This window comes from Tupaia chinensis, unplaced genomic scaffold (assembly GCF_000334495.1).
Source record: "Tupaia chinensis unplaced genomic scaffold, TupChi_1.0 Scaffold000382_1, whole genome shotgun sequence".
Classification (NCBI taxonomy): domain Eukaryota; kingdom Metazoa; phylum Chordata; class Mammalia; order Scandentia; family Tupaiidae; genus Tupaia; species Tupaia belangeri.
Window position 1 is genome coordinate 990711 of NW_006159884.1, and position 6369 is coordinate 997079.

The window sequence follows — 6369 nt, forward strand, 5'->3', positions numbered from 1 at the left end:
CCACCTCCACATTTGTTTCGGCTAGGACAAACTTCCTTGGATTTCTTAGTTAAAGCCACTCTGCATGTTTCAGGTATCCTCATGACTAGCTGCCTAGCACTTTTCGGTAGCAGTTAGACGTGAGCAGAGAGAGACAAACCCACTCCCCACCCTCACTGGCCCCAAGGGTAAATACCAGCCCATATTGGTCTGACTTGCAGTCAACAATTCTTCATAGAAAAGGTATCAGCCACTCTCTGAGAAGGTCCTTACCTTGCCTCAAAGTCAAACTCCTGCTTGCTTTGCCTCAATGCTGAACCCTACTTGTCTTAAGGTCTAACGGACACACTAAGTTGGCAGCATGTCCCTAAATTACCTTTACTCCTGTAATATAAATTAGTTTTGCAGTTTTGAGTCCTCTGGGGCTTTCATGATGCATTCTGGGCAAATGAATACACAGAGGCATACAGGTAATGCAAACCTCTGACTATCAATCAAAAACAACCCATATGAATGCAGAGGAATCACACAAGGAGGTACCAGCAAAGGAAACCAGAACTATCATAAAAGCAACCCATTAAGGTTATTCCCCATGCTGGCTGGCCATTCTAAGTCCAGCCAGTCTGCTCTCCCTTCCTGAAGGTTCACTTAGCTTTGCTTAGCCAAATAAAGTTTCTATTCTATCTCCTGTTGTCTATCTTTAATTCTTTGTCTGCAGACATCAAGAACCAAGGACTCTAATACCTTGTAACAGAGGGAACAGATAACTCTGTCATGTACTGCCCAGTACAATCTCTCCTCTACCTAGGAATTCCATAACTTCTGTGCATGCATTCACTTAAGACACAATTGCTATATGCATGCCCACCAGTAGTAACTATGCCACCTTAACTCTGTCCTATACTGCATAGTATTTCCACCCTTCAGCCAGAGATCATGTTACATGAATCCCAGAGCAGCTTCTTCTGGATTTCTGGACACCACAGGGCCACACCAGTGAAGCTCTCTCTGTGGTGAGACACATCTCTACCATACACGGGAATGTTGATGTTCAAGGACCATGCAATGTTTAATCCTTTCTAAAGTATTAAGTGTCAGTGGTGCTGGAAATAGAATTGATAAATTTTTGTAGTTGGGAAAGAAAGAAAAATACAAATTACCCACATTACAAATGTTTTCAGTTGAACAAAGATAGAAGAAAATAAAAAAGAAAAAAGAACAATTTAGGTTTTTCACTGTCCATTATTATTTATTTCTAATGATATATTCCATTAAATGTTCAAAAGCATAAATTCTACTAATTCTGAAAAGTTTATCCTTCTACTTTAAATAAAATCTACCTAAAATAACATGATTACTGAAAGTATAAATTACATTGTCACAAGAGGGCAGCCTTTTCATATATATATGAGTAAATTGTTAGTATCTTGATCAGTTCTGTAGATATTATAGCTTAGTAAATAGGGGGAAGAAATTTAAAGTAGAATTAGCTCTGCATGGTGATTATCTTACAGGTTACTTTTGGCAATTAGTTATTGAATTTAAAGTATTTTACATAACAAAAATTAAACAAGCAAAAAATCAATTTTAATTGTAATAAAATTTTATTCATGTAAATGTTTTATAGAGTTGCAAAAGCCTATAAACATAATACATCTGTCATCATAATTGTACAGTACTTGAAGCAAACAATAAGTGGGGAAAGTATATTTGCAACAATTATAAATGACAATAGTTATTAACTGCTTCCACATAAGGACATCTTGAAAGTAATTAGGAAAAACATGGATAGAAAGGTGAACAAAGACCATAATTCAGAGACCAGAATACCAATAAATAAGAAAAAGAAATTCAACTTTCTTTTCCTCATACATTTTATTTATAATAAAGTATGTGAAAAATCCAATCATCAGTAAAATAGCATATTTGGCCTGTTAGATTGGTGATTTTCAAATATTAAAGAAATTAAATATATGGTGAGGGTAAGATTGTTGGAAATGAGTTATATCACATATTACTGTACACATGTGAATTATCATACTCTTTGAAGCTGAAACAAGAAATGTTAGGCAACTTATCCTAAGTAACAGTTCAGAAGTTTCAGAATCCAGATTTTAACAAAGAAATTACTGCTAGCTAGACCAATGAATAGAATAATGGTGAATTCTCTCTTAAGTAAGAGGGAATTCCTCCTGCTAGGCTGCCTTCAAGTTGGGACATCAGTTTTTTCCAGCCTGCAGACAAGAACTATACCATCAGCTTTCTCATTTCTCAGGCATTCAGATTTGTATTGGAACTGCATTGGATCTGCTGGGTCTCCATTGACTCCCGTGGGGCTCCAGCTTGCCAATTATGGAACCTGGAATTTGTTAGTACCTGTACCTGCATGCACCACTAACTCCCTTCACCATACACACACACACGCAAGCACATACATGTTACTGTTTTTTTTTTTCTCTGAACCTTGATTAACACAACCTGCTCATTATGCTGTCTGTTGTAAATTAATTCACAGGCTCCTGACCACTCAGAAGCAGGCTGCAGAGGAAAAGCTTTTCTCCTAACAGTTGAGGATGAGCATAGTATAGCCACTCCCTACTCACTTGGAGATGAGAGCTGAGTTGTTGGGATTCTGACCAAACCAGCAAAGATAAGCCTTCTTACCAGGCAGACTCTCAGATCTCTGCTTGTAGTCTGGCTGAGTGAAGATTGTAAAACTTCTTGTCTTTTTCTAAAAAGGGGAATTTGAAAAATTTAAAATTATAAGAGAAATTATTCTTTGCATATTGTGACTCTTGATTTCGATGACTCACTCCCAGATGTAACTATTTTGTCAATTTGTCACTCTGTTTTTTTATATTATTTGTATTTTGCTGTCAATGTTTTGCTTGCCATAAAAATAAGGATTATAGGGTAGAACATAAGCAAAGGTCCTGTAAGTTTGTTGTTTTAGCTGGCCTCACAGATCCATTCTCTTTTAAAAACAACCAGATTTTTTGCATTTACAGGAGATAACCCCTTTCTTTGAAATGCAGAATGAGGAATTGAACCAGTAATAGACTACTTTTGACAACAGGTTGTCTTTATTTTACATCCTCATCCTGCAATACCCTGGTCTTGCCAGTAAATACAGAAAGGACATTTGATTCAGGAGGTAATCAAATCTATCTATGTGTGCAAGAACTAAGAGCTATAAACTCCTTCACGATCCCTTATCATCCAAGCGTTTTAACTCAGCTAACCTCCTTAATCCAGTCCTGCCGTTGTGTCTTAATTTATATACAGTAGTCTATCTCTACTCAGCTTTAGGGTCAACACGACTGCACCCTGACTCAACTTTTCTTTTCATTCGTATTTAAAGAAAAAGACAATTACCATGGACATACCTACTTCAGTGATATTGCACGTCTCCCTTAGTAGCTTCCCTCAAAGCCAACTTAGGCACTAACCGAACTGAACAGGGTGCTCTTTGAGAAACCCTCGCTCTCCAGAAGGCACTGGCTAGTAGAGGTCAGTAACCTTTAGATCTAAACTCTAATAAGTATGAAAACCTTGACTCCTTAGGCCATGAAATGTCTTGCCCTAAAAACCTAGAGTCATTCTCCAATAACATAAAAACATTATGCCAGTTCTTAGGGCCAACCGACTATTGCTGCCAAGGGTTCCCAGTTTTGGTGCACAATCAAAACTCCCTTTTTCTGGCTGTTTGATGTATTGGTCTCCTTTGAAACATTAAAGTGGGCATTATCCATGCTCACGGCCAGTGGATACTCAATTTTGACAAATCTCTTTAGCTACATTGTTATAAATATAATGAAGCTACTATGGGTATTTGAAGATGACTTTTTCCCTCTCAGATATACCTGTATCATATTTCTTATGTACTTTAGACCTGTAGCTTCAGGTAGGCCCCATGCCTGAGTGTGGTAGCTTCCACTGCACTAAAATCGACAAAGCCAGTACCTGGCTCTCCCCTTCATGTTCACATTCTCCACACTGGGGGCTCTTTGAAGGCAATAAAAGAATAAAACACAGTACATCTCTACAGAATTATAGAACACCTACAAATATATCTTATTAATCAGTTCCTCCATTATCTTACTTCTATGACAATCTAAACACCCGTAACAATCTAATCTTCCTTGATTATAGAAAGACCCATTTTATTTCATGATTGCCTTACATCCATAGAAACTATCTCTAAGCCAGAAAAAGACCTCTTAAACATCTCAGATAATCCAGACCTAATTCTATTTTGTGATACCCCTTGCAAATGAAATACTCAGAGAAGCATAATGTGATGATTAATTTTATGTGTTGACTGAGCCAAAAGATGGCCAGGTAGCTAGAATATTATTTCTGGGTGTGCACATGAGGATGTTTCTGAAAGAGATTACTATTTCTTTTTTTTTGGAGAGGTTTTTCGCTATAGGGCATATGTGCTCGCCAGACAGAGAGAGACATAGAGACAGAAAGCAAGAAATCACCCCCCAGGGGGGATGGTCACGTTGCAATCCCTTCTCCTCCATTCTCCTCTCGGGATCTTGGGCACACACGCACATGCACCCAGCGTGAGTTTTAAGCTACTGGGTCTGGGAGGCGAACCGTGGTCGACTACATGGGAGTCCAGCAACATAGCCATTACTCTAACTGCTGGTTCCAAGAGATTACTATTTAAATCAGTACACTGAGAACATAAGACGAGCCTTGTTTATGTGGGTGGCACCATCCAACCTGTGAAAAGAACAAAAGGCAAAGAAGAGTGAATTTGCTTGCTGTCTGAGCTGAGACATCCATCTTCTCCTACCCTTAGATAGCAGCATTCTTTGTTCTTGTACAAAGACATATTGACCCAGACTTAGATTTACACCATTGTTCTCACCAAGCACACAAACTCTGTGCAGGCCTTAGAACTGGGACTGGGACTGACATCATCATATCACCAGTCTCTTAGACTTTGAACTCAGATTGCTCTATACCTTTGACTTTCCTAACTCTCCAGCTTATAGACGGCAGATCACGGAACTTCCTAGTCTCACAAATAAGTTAACTAGTTCATTTAATAAATCTTTTATCTACTTGAGGGTATGTCAAAAAGTTCATGAAAAAAATAGGATTATAGTAAGTTTATGTTAATGTAAAAGAGTGGAAACTCATGCATAGTTATTTTCATAACGTGGATTTTCCATGAACTTTTCAAAAAATGTGTGTGTGTGTGTGTGTGTGCACTCATATGTATTTCCTATTGGTACTATTTCTCTGGAGAACCCTGACTATTACATACAATGACTGGTTGTGCCATATTTCTCCACAGGAAACACTTGAAGCATATTCTTTGCCCACTGTAAAATCAGCCTGAGTTGCCACACTCAGCTTTTATTAGAGTTTGTGCTTTGAAAAAAGGGAAAATTACCACTATTTATTGACTTCAGATACATTTTTGAAGTCTACTATGCTGTTGGCACAATTTGGAAGTCTCATGGATTCTTGACCTTTGCTAGTCCTTAATCCAATGGAATCCCAGTGGAATAAGGACTAATTGTTAACTAATCATAGACTATTTTTCTTCCTACTGACATTGGTGATGTTCACTGTGCAGCACACACCAGAGAAACTGATCCAATATTTCTAGGACAGACAAAGTTGCTAAATACACAGCTGAACACAACTCTGCCATTATCTCTAATATTATGAACTCTCAGGTAAATACTCCACAACCTGAAAAAGACAAATGGCTATGAAGGGTGCCAAACAATTGTCAGATGGATTATACTTTGGAGAACGGGTACTTACTATTGCTTTCTGCCCTTTGACCTTTTGGCTTTTCCAAAATCTTTCTGAAGTAGCCCCTTAGATCCAAAAGAGTTTTTATACTTCACTCAGAAATGACTAGAAGAAAATTTCTACCTCTGTATTGAAAACAAAAATGGCACTAGATCCTTCCTAGGTAACATGCTATGGTCTAAACAAACTCTGTGCTTTGACTTCATAGACAAAAAGGTACAGCTATACATTTGAGCCCATAGAGAAGGAAAGTGAAAGCATGATAAATATTTGCTTGATCAAAAGGTTTTCTTCATTTGTATTCCCAGATTCCATATTCTGTTTGTCTTTATATTTTGCTGCTGTGTCTCATCTTCCTACAAAAATAACAAAAAAATACTAGTGGGACCCAGGCATAGTCCTTGGACCTTGACACCTTCTATAATACTTACACTATCTAGGTTATTTTACACTATCCAGCTTTACATACCATTTATATGCCAATAATTCTAGTGTTTAACTCTTCAATGAAATCTCTCCCCAGACTCTAGCTGTGTGTAACTCCTTCTGGTATTTCCTATTTTATATATATATAAAATAAAAATTAGTATGACAAAAATTTTGCTC